The sequence below is a fragment of the Gobio gobio genome (assembly GCF_949357685.1).
Source record: "Gobio gobio genome assembly, chromosome: 6".
NCBI lineage: Eukaryota > Metazoa > Chordata > Actinopteri > Cypriniformes > Gobionidae > Gobio > Gobio gobio.
The window spans coordinates 36,362,875-36,385,511 of NC_137102.1; positions in this window are offsets into that span (position 1 = coordinate 36,362,875).

The window sequence follows — 22,637 nt, forward strand, 5'->3', positions numbered from 1 at the left end:
GGGGAGGTATATCTCTTTAATGAAAATGCAGACCCAGGCGAGAGATAGTTCGTGAGCGTCTCCCACCTGGGGTATTCTCACATATCCACGCGATTTCGCACCCATGATAGTCGAAAATGTCGACGTCAAGGGTACAAAAACACGTGAAGTAAATGTTTTTTTTTTAGACAGAAACCTCAAGCTCACTGCGTTCGGGGATCTCTCATTCACGGTATCAGACAAACTGCCCTGGCCACGGCGCGAACAACCACCTCGATAAATTCCTCGAATGGATTCACTATCATGTGAGGAACGATCGCAGGCCGGCTGCTCGAGGTCCGCGGACCCAGAGATTCATCATCATTCCCCGCGTGAGCCGAAGAAACGCTGGAGCGCGCTTCGGGATCACGCGGGGAGACATGCATTTGTTGAGCGAGCAAGCGAAAGGGACGGACCCATCTCTTGCTCGTCAACAAACCCATTCGAGAGCTCCGAACACGGGTGCGGACTGAAAGTAGCCCAGACGGGCATTCTAACTGTAAAGGCTTGCAATGCTCGCACTCGTCTGACTCAATGCAGTGACCGCATGCTCTTCCCCAAACACACACAGCAATAAACGTGCATCCAGTTCTGTTATTTGAAAGAGAACATGGATATACAGCGTTTTACTCTGCTGACTCGTTTCCAACTGATCAGATTTAACTAAAACTCTTTCCACTAATGTTTCTTTGTAACAGTGATGAGAAAGAGAGAGAGAAATCTGCACACTGCCATGTTGAAAACTAACTCCTAACAAAGATCTCGAGTTGAGTCTTGAAAGAGAGAGAGAAATTTTTTTTTTTCAGAGACTTTGTAACACACCATAACACAGAGTTGGTCTGAAAACAGAAAGACCTGGTTTGCTCCAGCTGAAGCTCGTCTATTTATAGCCTCGTGCAGCAGGTGCGACTATGACGTCACCGGCCGAGGCTATAAATACCTCCCGGGTCAATTTCATTGACGTGTTTTCACACTATTTTCACAGCTGGCTATGTCAAAGACATCCCCATTTGCATAAGCTTATGCAGCATTGAGTGTAGCTTTTGAAAGGGAACATAACCGATACCACAACAAATTCTGGCATCGGTATCGGCGAGTACTTGAACCCATGTACCGATCCGATACCATTTTCTTAAACAATATCTAGTTTTGTCAGATCCATTAAGTCAAGAACACACATGACAATAAAAATTATTTAGACATTTTTATTGAATAATTTGCAATAGTTGATGAATCTGAATTAAATTTTGTTTTTGGCGGTATGGCTCTGTTCAGGGAGTCCTCTGACCTTTCATGAGCACCATGAAATAGCAGAGAGTCAGAGGACAGCAGCAACAATAGGGAATGCTCACACAGTTTAGGACTGGGAGAGCTTAACTATTCCCCCTACTGTAACGTACTGCTCTGAGACAGAAGGTAGAAGATCCAGATGCAGCTTTATTCAGAGGGTAATCCACACTCGTAGTCAACAAACAGGCAAGAGGTCATAACAGGTAATCAGTCCAATACAGCAAACAAGACAGGAGAGACAGGCAAACGGGTAATCCACGGAACAGGCAAGAAATCCAAAACCAGAGACATGAAACCAGGGAAACGCTCAGAAATGCAGTGATACAACGTACAAGACTTTGCAGTTAATGATAGAGTGAACATGGTTTATATAGGCTGGGGTAATGAGGTACATAGGTGATGAGACACAGGTGCAAACAATGAGTGAAGATGAGTCCAGGCAAAGGATTATGGGTAATGTAGTTTATGATGGAGTGACAAGTCCGGGGTGGAGTGCCCTCAGGTGGTAATCAGGGGCACTCTCACTGATGATTGTGACACCTACGAACAGAGCAGCAACAATGACATAAAGCAAATGCCACGTTATACACGACAGGAGGAGGTGGGGAGGTGGTGGGTTGCAAAGCAGCGAGCAGGAAGTAGTAAGAGCGAACTGAATCTGCTTGAAATAGGCACCCTGTTTTTAGCGTAGCCATTAGAGGCGAAGGTAGTTGAAACAGCCGATGCAAATCAACTGATGAGACCGTGGTGTTGCCAATCACGTTAGCAGCGTCTTGACTACTTGGTCTGCCAGAACTGACGCTGACGCTCAATTTATTATGACCGCTAGCTTTGCCTAACCGCTGCACGTTTCTTATTCGCTGCTCAGAATGCATTGCAAACACACAGGAAGTTGTACGAACCACGAGTTGCCACGAGCAACAACTGTAGAGCAGCAAAGAAAAACTGAGAACGCGCTAGCAGTATTTCGGCTGTTTGGCAGTATTTCAAAGTGGACCAACCAGCCAGTAAAACGGCGACATGTCTCATATGCCAGGCTGCAATTTCGAGGGGTGGCACAAGTATTAGAAACTTTAACACAAGTAACCTAATAAAGCATTTGAAGACGCGTCACCCCGAAGAACACGCCGGTTGCACTACAAAGGCTAGGACAGAGAAGGATCAGGATGAGTCATGCCACAGTCAACAATCTTTGGAAGGTTAATTCAAACGAAGATTAAAGTTTTCAACAGACAGCCAACAAGCGATAAATATAACCGACAAAATTATCGAGTTTATTGCTCTGGATGACCAGCCACTGTCAGTCGTCGAAAACGTGGGTTTTCGCCGCTTGATTGAACATTTGGAGCCCCGGTACAGTTTGTCTTAGGGCTGTACGATTAATCGAAAAATAACCGAAACCGACATTCAGAACCTCTAACCGACGTATTTTTCCCATGTCGGTTATTTCGGTTTTCACGTGACTCCGCCCCGTCAGTCACATCAAGTGCAGTTTGCAGGCACACAGAGAGATGCAGGAGCAGTTTTCTGTGTTTATAAATGCCCAGACTCACTATATAGCCTATGCGCTGACACACACACACACACACACACACACACATGTAGTGTTTTCATCTTTTATGGGGACTTTCCATAGGCGTAATGGTTTTTATACCGTACATACCGTATATTCTATCCCCCTACACTGCCCCTGCCCCTAAACCTAACCCTCACAGGAGACATTCTGCAATTTTACATTTTCAAAAAACATCACTTAGTCTGATTTATAAGATGTTTTCCTCATGGGGACCTAAAAATGTCCCCACAAGGATGAGGATTTCGGATATTGCTATCTTTGTGGGGACATTTTGTCCCCATAACGTGATGATAACAGAGACGGTGCGCGCAAGCCCCGAAGCCAGATCGCTTTCACTTTCGTGACATATGTTCAACTTCAGACATATGTAATGGAGCAAACTCTCTCACACTCAGACAGCCCATTCCAGTACTGGGCATTCAACCAAGTTCGGTTTCCCACTCTGGCAGCCACTGCTGAAAAGTTTCTCTGCGCCCCTTGTACCAGTGTGGACAGTGAGAGACTGTTCAGCAAAGCATCTAACATTGTGGATGCAAAGAGAAACAGGCTAGGAGGAGAGAGAGCAGAAATGCTAAGAACTTGCCATTGTTCTTGAAATTGTGAGCAATACTAAGTTCCCACAGCAGTGTGTAACCTAGTTTAAGTTACTTAAAATATGTATATTTTCATTATGGGTTTGCTCTTGTTGAATCTTAGCTTGTTCAGTTGAGGGTTATTTACTCTTATTTCACTACACTGTGACTGCACTTAGTATTTTTAAAGGACTACTTAGATTGAGTACTGTTACTGTTGCACTTTTTTGTACTTTTGTTTTGTATTTTAAAAACTGAAACGCCTTTTATTTAAAAAAAAAAGAAAATTCTGGACTTTAAGTTGTAAAGAGATGATTTAATTTTATATATTTTTTATATTCCTAGATTTATTTGTTGCACTGTTGTTTTTATACAGTTATATTGTAAAACTAAAATACCTTTTTCAGTTTGCAGTGTTCGATTTGTTTGCAGCATTTGAAGTTCTTGAAGTTTTCCCTTAAAGCAGCACTAGGTAACTTTTCAACCTTTATAATATATTTTCAAACCTCTTGTGATGATACATCGACTTACAAAAGGTTGAATGACACGTCTGTCATAGCCTGACGGGGTCTGTATCGTTTTTAATCTTACTTTTAAACTTCGGGTTTCGGGTAGTAACCCGAGAAAAAAAAGAACTACAAAATTCGACCACTTTACGGCATATACGTCACTTCCACCACCACCCCCACTTCCTTAAATTCGTACGTGCGAGAAAAACTATCATTTGTTTGCCGAATGTTATAGTCATGGCCGAAGCAGCACAGAAAAATAAGAAAGCAAAGGTTTTGTCGGAGGAAAGCAAAAAGAGGAAACGAGAAAGTGACCGGATTAAAGGCAGGACGAGGATCAACATTGGGCCAGCGTTTGCTCGTTGGCGTGAGCTGAAGGAGGAGGGGCTACATTCTTGCAAGTAAATACGTTAGAACAAAATCATATGTTAGGATACCTAACATATTGGTTATTTGTCGTTCCTCAAGCTATAATGCAAATCGATTTTTCAAATTTGCAGATTCATCTAGGGTAGCTTGATATTATCATATTGACGATATATGGTTATTACCTACCACTCAAACATTGAATTGAAGTATCATATAGATTCTGTAAAACGGGAACCAATAGACTAGGCTACTATAATGACGCTGGCTTGTAAACGTGAGCATCGCGATCATTTGGCGTTTGAAAAAAAATAAAACCCATGAAATTATATTCATATGACATGCTGAAACATATGCCACTGTACCTGGGATGAAGACATTTCACACGCGACGCAAGCAGAACACCTGCATGTGAACTCCATAGACAGGTGAACTCCTCCTGCAGTGTTCAGGGCTATAATAGTTGTCATGTCAACAAATGCACGTGCGATGCATCCACTGATGTAGAATGACAGTTTACGACAGTAGTAGAGGACAATACTGTTTCTCAACTGTAGGGGGACCCCGAGAGCAAAAACTACCTAGTGCTGCTTTAAAGGGGTCATATGATGGTACATGCACTTTTACGAGTTGATTGTACGGAAATGTGTATTGGCAGTGCCTGTACACAACCATCCTATAATGATAAAAATCCATTCAGTGTTTTTTTTTTTTAAATCTCCTTTTATGTTTTCCCCTGTCTCAAATCGAGCCGTCTGACTGTGTGACGCCCCTCCCACGATTGTTCATTGACAGCAGCGTTTCAACACAGACCCACCCGCCCTGAGCGAGCTGTCATCATAGTCCGCCATTGTTGATACGCTGGAGCAGAATGGCGTCTAAGCGATTGTGGTGTTCTGTTCTTGGGTTTAATAACGAACACACCAGTCATTTTGATGTTCCTAAATCCGAACAGCTGAAGACGCAGTGGCTGAGTTTTGTTTTCGAAAGGAATATTCCCCCCGATCAACGTCAATGCTTTCATGTTTGCGCGAATCATTTCTCACCAGACTGCTTTATAAACGAGGGTCAGTATAAAGCAGGTTTTACTAAGAAGCTGCTCTTGAAAAAAGGATGGGTACCAACTATTCGTGTCCCTGCTGCACCTCCAGAAGAAGTGAGTGTAACGTTTTATTAACCTTTATATTAAAGGGTTACTTCAGTGATTTAGCATTAAGCTTTGTATTTAAACTGGGTCATTTATGCAGTAGAAATGTGAAATTACTTTTGAATTTGGTGCCTTCTAGACTGAGAAAAGACAGAAAATGTATTTTTGTCTCATGTGGATGAAAGACAACAACTCTCAGAATGCACTTGCTTCGTACACCGTCGTTTTGATCTTCATAGTAATACAATCATTTCGTTCAGTTAGAGAATAAACACTACAATTAAAAACTGAACGTGTCTTTTCAATAAAGTGTGAGTGAGCCGAACGAAAGTCACGGCACAGACGCAGCAGGATCAGATTTCATTCCTCACGAAGAGCTGAGAAGAGCTGAGGTAAGCGCCAGTCTGGCACGTTTTCAGATCGCAAATGGAAGCTAAACTATCACAGGAATTCATTGTAAAGTTGAAACACTCACTTTACTCTGCACTGCGCTCCGTTATTATGATTGTCCGTGCGGCCTTCTGTGTCTTACATTCTGTACGTGAGATCTCTCCCCTATGGGCGGGTTGATAACATGCGGAACCGCCTGTTATCAACTGTTACCGCCATTCTTAATCCAAAATATACCCTCAACTGTTGTCAAGGCAACACTCCACGTGTGTTGTGTCAAAACGCCCCACAGAACAGAGGGGCGGGGTGAGCAAAGCTCATTATCATTTAAAGTCACATGCACTGAAATGGCTTGCTGAAAATAAGAGCTGTTTTTGACCAGGTAAAAAGAGTGTTTTCTTACAATACTAATGAGAATGTTTAATTCAAGTATATTACAAACTTTTCATTTAGACACAAAACAATCATATTAACTTGTACAAAAATGGCATTATATGACCCCTTTAAGAAAAATAAATATTACTGTAAAATGTATGTCAGATTATAAAAAAACAAATACAGTAGTTCAACTTCATTATGTATTTGTTCCTATTTGTTTTATTAAAGGTCCCATGGCATGGCATTTTTCTATTATTTTATAGTGTTTTCTGAGGTGTACTTATATTATTAGTATGATTTTTACATCATAAAATGTCATAATTTAGAAATAAAAGGCATTTTTTCTATACTGCTGTTTGCCCTGTGGCTGAATGCCCTGCTTCAAGAGGCGTGTCTGCTGTGAGACTTCAGTAAAAACGCCCACTGTTGTGATTGGCTGACATCTTTGCATTTTAAATGAGCGGAGGGGGCGTGGTTTAACGAGGCACGAGCAGGCACGAGTCTGCCAGAGAGACGGATGGACCTGTGTTCACTTCTGATCAGTTCTCTCAGCATGTCTCAGTTCAGGGTGAGCTGTTGTAGTTACTAGCATATACTTCAGGTTATTAGTTTATTTCTAGTCGGAGGGGCTGTCACTCATGTCAGAAAGTTAGTAACTTTAGTAAATTATGGATCAGCGCTGACTCGAGACGCGAACCGTTTAGAACGATTCAGTCCGATTTGGTGAACTGGTTCGGTTCACTAAAAAGAACCGATTCAAAAGAATGATTCGTTTGCGAACCGGACATCACGGAGACGAAGCGATTGCTAACAAAGTTATTTATAGTAACTACTGAGTTATGAGAGCGCTGTCAGTCAGCGCGAGTTTATTGTGTTTGTATCTGAGAGTTCTGAATAAACAGTCCCAGTCACACCGAGTCCTCTTCATCATTATTCTACCAACTTTGTAACACATGCAATGTACCATTACAGCGAGATGAACGAGTTAGTAAGTGTTGAGTATAGCATTATTTCTAGATATGTTCCAATCATATGAATAGCGTCATTGACGCGCATTGAGTAACGTTACACAGCGCAAACAAAGACACAACAGCTGTAATCGAATGTAATCCAGTTTATTGTGGGGAAAGCTGGCTAGCCTAGCCGGATACCCTCACACTTACCCTCCTTCTGCTTAATCTCACGCCGCGTTTGGTGCCTCCGCTGTGGGCCAGATGCAGTACTGGGGGTCGGGGATGTTGGAGGCCGAGCTTCGGCGTGCGTGAAGTTTATCTCTAAAGATGGGACTGCTGATGTTAAACAGAAAAGACTGTATGCACATTTTAGAACAGATAGACGCGACAAGGACGTACAAAAACACTGACTCAAAAGATAGAAAACACGAAAACACCGTTCTGTCGGGAGAGAGAGAAGCCGCTGCGTGTCCACAAATAATAAATAATAAGCTCACAGATCAGAAGGAACTGAAGAAAGACTTCTGTTTTCATTTGTACATCCAAACACTGAGAAACTGCCAGTGTTCACACGTTCACAAGTAACGTTAATGATCTCGAGTGTTTGCATGGGCGTGCCAGATTCTCTGGGCGGGGGAAAGGGAGGAAACCGCTCCTGCTTGGACGTCAAACCAGGAGACTTCAGGATTGGCTCGTCTGGCCTGTCATTTTCTCAAAGGCAGAGAGAGACAGCCAGAACTCGGGTTTACACCGATCAACATTTCTATCCACTTGGGGACAATATTCAGGCTAGGGGAACTCATATTAATGTTGAAATACCTCATAAAATGAAAATTTCATGCCATGGGACCTTTAAGGGATAAACCTGAAGCACACCATAAAATAATTCTAGCAATTCATACAGGGCTAGTAGTATATACAGCTGTATATACAGATACACACCAGGTATCGGCTCAGTACTCGTATTGGTCGATACCCTGAGCCCAGGTACCAGTATCGGGAAGGGAAAAAGGGTGTCGGAACATCTCTAATTTGATTTTAGTCTCAAACTGAGCACACAGAGAGTCAGATTAAACAGCAGTTTGAGAAGCTTCATCAGTTTCTCAGATATGTAGAAGAAGCTGCAATCACTGCACTGAAGGAGGAAGAGGAGCAGAAGAAGCAGATGATGAAGGAGAAGCTGGAGAAGATAAACAGACACATCTCAGCTCTTTCACACACAATTTAAGTCAATGAAATGTCAACAAAAGTCAACGACATATGCTTTCTGAAGGACTGATTTTCAGATCATTGATTGAGTTCTTGATGATACATGGTGTGTTTGTTCTGCAGAAGTTTCCTGTCTCAATGAAAAGGTGAGTGATCTGCTCCTGTCTCTGGTCTCTCTGGTTTTGAGCCAAAGCTACAGCAGGTGGAACTCCTGAATGTTCTTCCATGATTCATGTGCCACGTTACTTGGGCAACCTGCCGTTCAGAGTCTGGAAGAAGATGCAGGACATCGTCCAAAACAGCGAGTCTGACTACAGAAGATCTGACCTCTCACACATACACTGGAAATGATGGATGGGTGGCGAGTTAAAGGGGTGGTTGAATAGGATTTTAATTTTTAAACTTTAGTTAGTGTATAATGTTGCTGTTTGAGCATAAACAATATCTGCAGTTACGACGCTCAAAGTTCAAAGCAAAGGGAGATATTTTCTTCTAAAGAAATTGCTTTTTAAAACCCGCATCGGATCGTGGGCGGGGCGGTTGACGGAAGTGGGCGTGTGTGTACTTTTATTTACTTTTGTTTTATACAAAATATTCAATCAACTATCACAAACTATGCATCATTTGAAAGCTAAAACACTCAAGATTCATGTTCTGAACTTGTTTTTGCAATAAATACACCAGAGAGGAAAGGGTTAAATGAAACGCTAAAGGACCGGCCATGTAAACATTAGCATAATATTAGCGATACTCATCTTTCATCTCCTGTCGTTCAGATCAGATCGGACGAATCCAATAAACACCCGCATACATCTCTGTGTAAGGGTCCACTCTTCAAAATGCATCCCACTTTTTAATCCAAAACAACGAAAAAATAGGGAAAAAACAAAAAATCCTTCGTTGTTTGCAAGGGAGTTTTGAGTTTGCGTAATCAATCATGTCCATTTTCAATGAAATATCGATTCTAATCCGTTTCTGGCAAACTCCCCCTGCAAGAATAGTCTCTCCCACGTGAAATGGATCAACCCTCGTCTCTCTCCTTCAATCAGAGACTCTCCTGTGATGCATCATATAGAGGAAGCGCTTTACAGGCTTGGTGAGCTGTCAATCATTGAGCCCATGGTTTACGTTGGATAAAGGCACTCGGTGCCCAGCCAATGCCTTTCCAACAAAGGTTTGATTGATGGACTTAATAACCAATCAAAAGGCATTATCTTGCGCAGTTTACGTAAGTAGGCTTTGGTGAATACTGTTTGTGCGTTGGCTGCGCGCTCTCTATGGCGCAACTGCAGTGGAGCGCGCAGACCCTTACTGACAGTTCTTATTAGCTAAATGAGTTTTTTACACTTTGTAATCTGTAAATAGTAGCTTTAGTTTTTTCAGTAACTGTTTATCCATTATAATTAGCAGTTTATTGCAGATTTATTTGAATGAAAAACTACTCTTTACAATAGCAAATGTTCTGAAATAAATGGCCTTTTTGAAAGGACGCCTAGACTTTTCTTGACATAAAAGCTCACAGAAGCTACATTACTGGGAGAATCATCCTCATATTTGAATCATGACATGATTAGACATTCAGTTTTATATTTAAGTTATTTTCAGGCTCTTAACATTAAATTACAATATTTTTTTCCCTAAGTGAAAAAATAAATAAAAAAGTGAGTCACTTACATGTATATTTACATGTATATTACTCTGTTGCCATATTACTTTGAGTTATTATGACTCTTGGGTAGCAACATTTCAAGTGTCTAGTTTAAAATAAGACCAGATTTATGAATATAAACCATAGGGTTTAAGAGCTGCAGACATTTTCATTTGGGTATATCGTTTTCAAAGAATTCTCAAAAATGGGGTGCAGGTTAAGAGGTTAAGGATTACAACAAACGGCTGGTCCAGACTACACAAGCTTCCTCCCAGGTTAGTGACATCACTAACCCTGAAATTTACATAAACCCTGCCCCCGGCAATACACAACAAAGGGGGTGAGATTAGTGAAGGCAATTTCAAAACACTGCTTCATGAAGCTTCAAAGCTTTACGATTCTTCTGTTACGAATCAATTGGTCCCGGAGCGTGTATCAAACTGCCAAAGTGATTTGTAAATGAGGTAAATGAGGGTTCATTACTTCATCGCTGATTCAAAACACTTCGAAATGTCAATGGTTTACCGTTATGGGGCGATGATCTCTGTGAATCCATGAATCATGAGAAGTCACTGAGAATTTAAAAAAGTGTCTGTAGGTTTTACCTGATCTCTGATCAGTTTTATACATTTGCAGGTGGCTTAATTAGACATTAGTATAATTAAAAGTAATAATATTAGTTATAGTCTCTTATTGCCCTGTTTAACTGAGCCATCCATGAAAACAAACAAAACAAGCCCTGACAATTGATAAAAGAACATAGACACTTAATATTTAATTTTATTAGATGATTAGTTAATAGTATTTGAAAGATTTTACTTTCAATAAAACATTTGCAATAGATTTGTAAAAGGTGATTATATGCATGTTTGGCCTGTGTTTTTGTTGCATATACACTGTTCTGACCAGGAGGCTTCTTCTTCTTGAGTCTCTCCATCATTGTCCAACTCCGGGTTGAACATAAAAGGTTGAACAGTTTCATTGCCTGTCTGCTTGAGGTTATCATCAGAGCTTCTAACTGCAGTTTTTGAAGCTCCGCCCCTTTAGCAGCAGCTCATTTGCACTTAAAGGGATACACAAAAACACCACGTTTTTGCTCACCCTCATAAATTGACAATTTTAACATGCTATAAAAATGTTCTGTGGGGTATTTTGAGCTAAAACTTCACATACACATGGAGGACATCAGAGACTTATCTTACATATTGTAAAAAGGAGCAATCAACAACCCCTTTAAAGATTTTAGCATTATGTGTGAATAATCAGATGATCTTCTGATGATCTACAGTTCAGTCTCATTAATTGTTTTTGTCAGTATCAGTTTCTGTTGACACAGGATTGTGTTACATTTCTCCAGCACATATTTACTATAACAATACCTTGATGTGCGTGATCAACAGGACGAGTGTCATAATAATCTGTGTTGGGTTAACTTTTGATCATTTTATGAACATCAGAATAAAAGCACCTGTTGATTGTGTCTCATCAGCTCCTGTGATTCTGGATCCAAACACTGCAGATTAGAGCCCGACCGATATATCGTTTGCCAATTTTATCGGCCGATAAGAGCCGGTTGCCGATATATCTCCATCTACGTATATGGCGCCGATATGAACATTTATTTTTACAGAACATATAATGCAGTTAGAATGGTTGTAAATGGTGTGATTACGTATTTTGTCCAGCAGAGTGCACTCCATTGTTTGCTACTGGCACCAGCCAACCCTTTCACTTCAGTAAAGAGGTCAGCGGTAAGCAGTCCAGTCTTCACGAGAGTCAAAGCGTTGCCTTAATGGTAAGTTGCTAACTAGTTTGTGAAATACATAAGCAACTTACTGTAAAGTTAATAAACAATGACATTTCTGCACAAACTGTCAGAAACCGTCTCAGGGGAGCCCATCTGCATGCTTGTCGTCCTCATCGGGGTCTCGACCTGACTGCAGTTCCTCGTCGTAACCAACTTGAGTGGGCAAATGCTCACATTAGATGGCGTCTGGCACTTTGGAGAGGTGTTGTCTTCACGGATGAATTCTGGTGTTCACTGTACAGGGCAGATAGCAGACAGTGTGTATGGCCTCGTGTGGGTGAGCGGTTTGCAGATGTCAACGTTGTGGATCGAGTGGCCCATGGTGACAGTGGGGTTATGGTATGGGCAGGCAATGGACAACAAACACAAGTGCATTTTATTGATGGCATTTTGAATGCACAGAGATACCGTGATGAAATCCTGAGGCCCATTGTTGTGTTCGAGCAATGTTGCAGTATGATAATGCACGGCCCCATGTTGCAAGGATCTGTATACAATTCCTGGAAGCTGAAAACATCCCAGTTCTTGCATGGCCAGCATACTCACCGGACATGTCACCCATTGAGCATGTTTAGGATGCTCTGGATCGGCGTATATGACAGCGTGTTCCAGTTCCTTCCAATATCCAGCAAATTCTCACAGCCGTTGAAGAGGAGTGGACCAACATTCCACATGCCTGATCAACTGCGTGAGGCCAATGCTGGTCATACCAGATACTGACTGTTTTTCAGACCAGCATTTTGATATGCCATCAGCATCTCGAATCAGCATCTTGATATGCCACACCTGTGAGGTGGATGGATTATCTCGGCAAAGGAGAAGTGCTCACTAACATAGACAGATTTGTGAACAATATTTGAGAGAAATAGGCCTTTTGTGTATAGAAAGGCCTTTGAGTTCAGCTCATGAAAAATGGGGGCAAAAACAAAAGTGTTGCGTTTATAATTATATATATATATATATATATATATATATATATATATATATATATATATATATATATATATATATATATATATATATATATATATATATATATATTTATAATATATATAAAATGTGTGTGTGTGACCTTTGCTTTATCTGACCCGGGTTGTCCCACCCTCCATCAGCACACACTCAGAATGTAGATGATATTTAAATTTATTTCCTGCACACAGAGCAGTGCAAGAGAGAAAATAGTGAGTTCAGAGGGAAGATTAAGCTCCATCCACAGCAGTTCTCTCTAGCTCTGGTATTCTCAATATAACAATATTTTCCTTATTAAACATATTGCTTTGTGATCATATAAAACATTTTCAACAGCAATTAAGAATGACATGAAAAGATTAAATAACACATCAAATATGAGACTCATTACACATAATCCACGTAACTCTTAAATGTAGTATGAAATTAATGGAAATAAATCTTTTTTTTAGCAAACCCATGAATTACGCGTTACAAAACCTGGTTTGCAAAACTCATTGACTGAACAATACAGAGTTAAGTAAATTCTTAAACACTATGACAAAAACAAAACCTTCACACAGAGCAGTGGAAGAGAGAAAATAGTGAGTTCAGAGGAATGATACAGCTCCATCTATTCAAAAATATTTAATCTCGTTAGAAAGCACATGGAAAAAGGGCGCAAATGGAAAGATCGACATAGAATTCAATAAAACAGAAATAAAGCTATCAAAATACCCGTATATAAACAGAAAAAACATTCTAAACTAAATCAGTGTCTATTGTGTACAATCCTTCCCATACAGTGTCTAACATTTGATCAGAAAATTTGTATTTATAACTTTTACTATGGAGCTACAACATAAACGTCTCACCCACAGCAGTTCTCTCTAGCTCTGCTGCAGATTGTACGAACTCTGGGTGCAACAGCGCCACCAGCGCAACCAATAGGAAGCGCAATCCCATTACTGCAGGATTTACTTAAAGAACCCCACATTTATCTCGTTATATATATATATATATATATATATATATATATATATATATATATATATATATATATATATATATATATATATATATATATATATATTTCTATTTGTGCTTTAAATGTATTTATAATAAGTGAAGTTCACTGTTCAGTTCACTGATACCAGGCTTATTTTGAATTATAAAGTTTATTGTTAAATTGTTAAATACCCTGCCTTCATTACATATGTTTATAAAGTCAGTATAAGTGATTGATCAACACATTTGAGTGATCATTACAAAAATGTGTTTATTCTGTTTATGTATATGGGATTCAAAAGGGAAGTGTGTCCAAACCTTTGACAGGTACTGAACTATAATATACATATAAAGAATATTGGCCGATATATCGATATCAGACTTTTTGTACTTCCTAATATCGGTATCGACATCGACCCCCAAAACCCCATATCGGTCGGGCTCTAATGAGAACTAGTAGGTGAGTATAACTTATGATGTGGAATGCATTAGAAAGGTGAATGGGAATACTGACAGTTCTTTTGCGTTGCAGATGGATGAGAAGGTTGTGGATGGCGTGGAGGATGGCAGCTGGAGCACACACTTTGGCGGGGAGACTGGTGAGTATCATGAACTCTGAATTGGAGATGCTGGAGCCACGGAAGATCAGGAAGATGATGAAGAAAGGCAGTGGCGGGTCATGCATTTCACACATAGGCCTTCAGTGGTATCCTACCTGAATTAATTCACCTCTTAATAAAATCATCATAACGCCACGGCTATAGAAACCAGACATGGGGACTTGTGACTTGGTGACTTGGACTCGAGTCGACTCGAGTCGCTATTTTTATGACTTGTGACTTGACAAAAAATGAAATACTTGAGACTTGACTCGGACTTGGAAGTTAAAGACTCAGGACTTGACTTGACTTGAGACACGATGACTTGAATGACTTGAGTGTTAATCATATCATGTTTTCAGTTTGAATATAAAATATATAAATTATTTTTTAAAATAAAGTTGCCCCAGCTGGAGCGCAGGCTGAGAATAGCGTTGTCATGACTGGATCAAGACACTATCATCAGTCATGCCCTCTCGTACGCACACCACGCCCACTTAGATCAGATATCACATCAATATGTCAGCCGGAGGGGTACCGAGGGTCATCGCTTTCGGCTTCAACAATTATTCGCAAGATGGCAAAAGACGAACAGCGTTGCAAGACATGCAACATAAAAATCACAGACAGCCAGACGACAACCTCCAATTTCGTCCGTCATTTGAAGAGCCATTCTGCCCAGTAAGCGCTTGTCAATTTGTTAATGTTATCTGGTTAGTTGGTAGTTAGCTAATGTAATAATAGCTAAAGTAGCCACTAGCCCAGGGGTCACCAACATGGTGCCTGCTGGCACCAGGTCGCCCGCAAGGACCACATGAGTTGACCGCGGGTCTGTTCTAAAAATAGCTCACCGTAGCAGCTGCGTTCAGTCGCTTCCGTGTTTATTTAAACGCAGGGCTCCAGACTGAAGCCGAATATATAGTGTCTGTAAATATTAAACTGCAAAATGCTCCTGCATGTTCTGCGTCTGTGTGGATGACGGGCGCCGCGCGCGCGCACTCGCACTCGCACTCGCTCTTGTAGTCTCTGCCGATACGAACGCATAAACCGTCACTTCATGAGAATTTACCGTTTCATTTGAGAAAACTGGGTGCGTCTCATTCAGCTCCTGGTTCAGTAGTCAGGACACTGACCAGGACACAAGTCAATGGGACTGAACTAGGGAGCTGATTGAGACGTGCACCCACTGTCATATCATGAACACAGACACTCAAAGGTATTCAATTCACGGCAACCCGTCAAAATAAAAGTTCGGTTTAACGTGAAGAAATTTCCTACAGATTGTAGCCTACAGTAAATTTAGCTACGTCTCTATGTAATAATAATACATCTCTACTAATAATAATAATTATGAAATAAATAATACTAATTATATAATTATTAATGGTTGCTTATTTTTCACTTGATCTTTCATTTATAAACAATGTTTACTTTTAAACAGCATACAGCCTTTACATGTTTATGTATTATTTACTTATGATTATCATCATAAATAATAAACATTGATTTTAAAAAAATAGTTAAATAAAATAATTTGCTGTGGTACCAAAATTGGTACAGAGTACCGTCAAATTTTTATGGTATTGGTACCGACTACTGGAACTACTACTACACTCTTTCAGGTGTAAAACAGTTCGGATAGTTGTTAATATGAGAATTATGATGCATTATTTAAGAGTTTTAAGTATTATATAACATGAGTAGCTCTCTGTGACTTTCATTTTTAAAAAGTAGTTCTCAAATTAAAAAAAGGTTGGAGACCCTTGCTGTTATTTGTTTTATGTGCAAGCAAAGCAAAATGTAAATAAAATGCATTATAGCCTACTCACCAAAATAGGCTACTGATTATTTGTACACAAAACATGGCAATGTGTGCATCTGACCTATGCTCTCACCCAGATTTTTCTGCTTTAGTAAATCAAGGAAATCCGTGGGACTTCAAAATCAGTCATGGCATACACTGCAGTTAGTTCTGTTTTTAGCCGAGACAGATTGAATAGTGTTCCCTGACTGTGCGTTAAACTGGAGAAGGCTGTATGTGGGAATTTTGAAAATGGCTTTGTAAGTATGTCTGCAACTAAATTAATTTCGTCCCCTCTGTCAGCCATTGTGGTTTGGAAAAAAACAAAACGCTATTAAATCTACAGATGTTTTATCTTGTGCGGATTTAGTTATTCTGACTAGGCTACTAGTTATAGTACACTCTGACCATCCAATCAAAGGACGTGAAAATGCAGAAGTTATTGTACGCCTGCTAGATGGCCCCGGTGTCGCCAACTCGAAATCTGATTGGCTGTTTAAATCTGAGTGATTATCTGATTGGCCTCAAGGCAGATTTCTTTGATCCTGGCAACACATGATGCCTGATGTCACAGGGTGTTTTGGTGTTGGTTCATGTTCCTCGTTCATGTTTTTGGTTTATCATGTTCTTGCTTTGTTTTAGTGTCATGTTCACAGTCTTGTCATGCACTTCCTGGTCTTGTCATGTGATTCCCATGCCCTCATGTGTTGTCATGTCATTGGTTCATTGTCTCATCACTGTTCACAGGTGTCACTTGTCTTGTCATTAGTCTGTGTTTATTTAAGCCCTCATGTTTGCCGTGTGTCCTTGTCTGTTATTGATGTTGTTACCCGCTGTAGGTGAGTGTTTCCAAGTCAAGTCAAGTCAAGTCAAGTCAAGTCAAGTCAAGTCAAGTCAAGTCAAGTCAAGTCAAGTCAAGTCAAGTCAAGTCAAGTCAAGTCAAGTCAAGTCAAGTCAAGTCAAGTCAAGTCAAGTCAAGTCAAGTCAAGTCAAGTCTTTGGATTATGTTTGACTAAAAGCTGCACTTGGGTCCAACAACTCGCCTCGTCAGTGGAATACTTGTGACACCTGAAATATGATTGGATAAAAGCTCTAACATAAACAAACACTATTGGAAGCAGCAACCAAGAGAAAAGCTATGAAATTTAGAAAATAGACTATTGGGAATAATTTAACACAGATTCATGGAAAGAATATATTAAAATTTAAGTCAGTGATTCTGATAGTTATTAGACCAGCAGAAAAGGCCTTGCTGGCCCTGACGGCCCACCACTGGAGAAACGTAACATTCACTTGTAAGAGGTAAGTGCTGACAGGTAGGTGAGTCCTTACTCAAACAAGACCAGACAATGGCTGTGTTCGAAATTGCATACTCATTGAGTAGGTACTTAATTTCAATAAGTACTTACTTAACGAGCGCTAAAAGAGTAGGTACTCTAAAGCCTGATCGCGTTAAGTATGAATGCGATCCGCACTTTATGCACCATGTTGACGTTATCATGTGACCTACGACGTTATCACAATCGCAACAACTTAAAAAGAAATGTGACAGGTTTAATTAATCTATCTCTAAATATTTTAATATTGATTAACTAGCTTGTTTGTGTTCTTGTTGAAGAAACAGCTGCCTATTTATTTTGTGATTGTAGTATAAGCAATACATTTTTAACCCTACTAATCGGACCCCGTTTTATCCTTAAGATATTATTTTTTTATTGCGAAACACCAAAATAGTGGCAGGGGCACTAACACCTCATAGCATCAGTAACTCGACAGCCCTACCTAGTACAGTTTCCCTCAGTGTTTGCAATGTCTGCACAGAGACATCTTTCAGCTGCTCAAAGATCAAAACTTTGGAGAAAATGTTTGATTTCATACTCGAAAAATGTAAGTATCATTACTTAAAGGGGTCATTAACTGGCTTTTTAAATGTTTTTATACTGTTGTCTGAGGTCTACTTATGACGTTCGCGTGGTTTTTACATTCAATTCGAGTGTGACGTCATGCTTGACAGCTGAGATTGACAGCTTCTCTGAGTGAAGTTGGCACTGAGGCACTAACAGACTTTTTGGGGGATTTTTGGGAGGAGATTAGAGCTTTAGCTTTAATTTCTACATTTCCATAACTGTTTATTTCACACCAACATAATAAATTGTTCTTCTCTACCGCGCAGATTCAGGTCCCGAGATCACTACTGCACAGACTCTGTCCCAAATCTACGCAAGATGTCAGCACCATGTGCGGGCCTCCGGAGGCTTCAACTCTCGTCAGCGGAAGCCAATCACTGCATGAAAAGTGGGATTTTCGACCCCGTAAACGCCTGTAGACTCCCGGAAATCTCCCCAATTTTCGGCAGTTTTCGACAATTTAGAGGCAGCGAACGTCGCGTTCGTCTGTGCCACAAATTGCCGTAAACAAACCATGACGTAGGTGGAGAGCCCCCCCGCTGAGAGACCGCGCGGAGGTGCGACGCCTCTAATTAGCATATGAATAGCAGCGAAACCAGAGAGTCAACGGCCAGACTTGAATTTACTCACTCAGTATTGGCTGAGGCCACTACTTTTAAACAAGAAAAATCCCTCGTGATTGGTTGGCAGATCACTGCAAACCAATCATTATTGGTCCCCCTGGCTCATTATAAATGTAAACCCCAATAATAATAATAATAAATATATAATAAATATATAATTTATGTTGTAATAATTTGTTTTATATTAACGTTATTGTGCTATGAAGTATTCATACCATCAAGGAATATATGGGAAAATGATATGGACCGTGCCGTTTATTCAAAGAAAGAGCTTAATTTATAAACACACAGCTGTTCATTCAAAGAAAGAGCTTAATTTATAAACATACAGCTGTTTATTCAAAGAAAGAGCTTTATTGTTAAACACACAACTATGTACAGTGCAGCAGTAATGTCTCGTAATGTAATGTAAAGTTCGGCGTGCTCCAGGCTGCGAGAGGGCGGTGGCCGCACAATCCATCCAGACAACCCCGTCAACAATGCCGTCTTCCTCGTCAGACATGAGTTCAATGGTCGCGGACTTCCAAATGTCCACCTCATCCTCAGTCAGCACACTCTCGCTTCCAGCAACTGTAATACAATCCATAAAGACAATAAGCAACCTGAAAAATACTCACATTGACAAAAAACGGATCTAATATAATAAATCTTACCCTTTTTCTTCTTGAGCGACTCCGAGCTAAACTTAGCAGTTTCCACCTGCGATGTAAGTTCAGGTTGTTTGTATCTGAAGCTCCGGCGTGTCGATTCATAATACGTCTTACAGGCAGCTGGAAAACAATTACATGAGACTGGTATTAATAAAAACAGTCACGGTAAAATTAAACAAGGAATGAGAAAAACATTAGAAGTTATACTTGCACACAATTTCTTCGTGATCAGCGGTTAAATCTGGACTCGCGGAAATCGCTCCAAGCAGATAAGGTCACGGCTTCGTTATGAGGCGAGGATAGTCTGTGTAAACAAAATGTGCAGTTTTAAGCTCGGATCTATTAACGCATCCATTTCCTTATACAGCTGAATAAAAGCATATTCTTTAAATCGTAACGTTACATTACCCATGCTGTGGTTCATAGCGCCTGCAGTTTGCCTCAGAGTTGTAAAGACGAAGACAGCCTCCTGAAAATGAGTCCAAAAAGTTGGTCGAGTCCATGCAGAGGAGTTAAAGACGGCGTCCTGTCATTGTTGATCACGAAAAAGGAAAGCAGCAAAAACATAGGAAATGTAAAAAAAAAAAAAGTTTAAAGCTCGTCTTCTACGCGTCATGGCCATGACCTCGCACGTTATTGGACTAGGGCTCTACTATGGAACGCGCCCGGGGCCAAATCTCTTTATACGAAACGCGTGACTTTTGACCGTGTCAACACGCACTGTTTGTCCGCGTCAACGCAGCAATTTTTTACGTGTTTCTTTTGTATGTGTAGACACGCACATTCTGGTCGTGTAACAGGCATACACGCACAGTCGACGCACAGTTTTAACATGTTAAGAAGACACATTTGAACGTGTTTCTTAACGCGCACATTCTGTACATGTCGAAGTGTAATATATATATATTTTTTAAAGCAGACTTACCTTTAGATGTAGCCTAGGCTACATACATATTAATGTAAGATATTAATTAATTGCTTAACTGACTACTGTGCTAGAGTAAAGTAGCCTAATGTTACAATGTATATTAAGTAAATGCTTAATATTATACAATTATAATAATTTATATATATGGGTTATTGTTTGTTTTTTAAAGTTAGGCTATATGTATAGATTCTAAAAGTATATATAGGCTAATTTACACAGCACATATTTATAACTGAAAACACACACACACACACACAACTTTATTCACTTTCACATAATAATGTTTTTGTAATTTGGTGTTTAGTTTGTTGTATAGTTTGTTTATACTGTTCTGTCTGTTTTGTTTCCAGGAACATCTGATGAGTGCTATAATAAAATGACTTCATTATATTTAAAATATGTTTTGATATTCACTTTATTTATATTATTATTTTATTTACCCATAAACGTGTCTTTAGGAAGCCATAAGTTATAGAGACAAGAATAACTTTTGCCATTTAAATGCCACATTAATTTACTGAGGACCCATACAGCCAATGATCATGTGTGAAAACACCTATACATAAATTGATCACTTAGAAATCAAAACTAAGGTTTGAGAACGAAAGAATATGCATACAACAAAATATATTGTTTCATAGCAGCTTCAGTAACAAGTTCAAAACAAATTCTGCTGTAAACCGGCTCTAACAAGCCAATATAGTGTCAATATTCAGCTCAAGTGACTTCAGTGTTGATTCAGTTCAGTTGATTTCAGTTCAACTGTAAAATTCCTCAGTTGTGCATATTTGTGTGTAGTTAGATATATGCAAAAACAACATTTTTGGAAGAGTTAAAATAGTTTTGCACAAAGTGTTGCTTTTGCAAGCGATGTCTGATGTTTTGCATGTTGTGTGTAGAGTTACAAGAAATGGAGCCATATTTTCAGAAATTGTGTGTAAGCAATTAGATAAAACTGTAAATGAATCCAGTTTATTTTAGTTCAGGACTCATAGTCCAGGTGTTAGTAATCTGTGCTTAATCTTTGTTCCAGGCAACAATTTTTTAACTCACGATTAACTAGATTAAGGCCTACTCTTGGCATAATTTAAACCCTGTCCAGGAAACCACCTCTTGAAAATCTGCATTGATAATTCATAAAATGTGGTGTGAGCTCAATTTAAATGACAATTACAGAAAAACCCAATCTGACTTAACTATTAACACACAAACTTGTACTTTTCACATTTATGATTAATAGCCATTTAGAAATCATTCACAGTGCAGGGTGGAAAAATTATTTTTGCACTGTAAAAAATATCACATGCTATCTGCTTAAAATTAAGATTAAAATTATGGTAACAATATTACACGTATTATATTTGAGTAGATTTTAAGGTTGGTTTTTTTAGTGAAATTTACCCAAATAAATTAAGTAAAAATTCCTAAATTATTTAGTTTATGGCACATGATGAATTTAATATTATTAATGGAAAGTGCTTTTTTAATTTAAGTTGTCTCACAAATAAATCAAGCAGAATTTACTCATTTGTATGAATGAAATTTACTTAATTATAACATTTACTGCTTTTTTCAGGTTAAGATAATAATGAATACATAATGCACTTTTTGTTATCAAAACATGCTTTTAATCTTTCTTTTTTTTGCACAAATATAACAAATCTGTATAAAATGTAAGTCAGCAGTTTTAAGATATGAAAATAAAATAAAAAAAATGCCAACATTTTCCATGAGAAAGATCATTTTGTTAAACAACTTGTGCATGCAAATTTGTATGCAACATTTTTCTGTTAGAAAAGTCACATTATGGACTAAAACTTGAGAATAACTTGTAGTAAGACTTTGTAAAACATTTGTACTTGCTGAAAGCTTGTATGTAGAACGATATTAAACGTTCATCAATCAATGCAGTTTACTTTTCACCAGAACTTGGTAATAATGCATTGTCTCAATCTAAGTCATGAGTTTGTTTTCAAGTGTTAGTATTTTTGGTGAAAACTTGCAAACATCCAGTTCCAAGAAGAGCTTCTGAAAGGCCTCAAAAGTGTGCCTAAGTTCTTTCTGGTAGGTGAGGTTAAGTGCATATGTGAGTCCAAGAAGAACAGCACAGGCTCTTGCCAGATTTTTCAAGCCAGCCATGACTTGCACCCCCTCCAAGATGATGCTGAAATCCTCCTGATAATCCCTCTTGCAGATGGCAATTTTCATTATGTGCTGCAGGATATCTCCATTGTCACACTGTAAAATAAACATTAAATAAGTATTCTTATCTTGTCCATCTCATTATATGTCTGTCCATAATTATAAAGT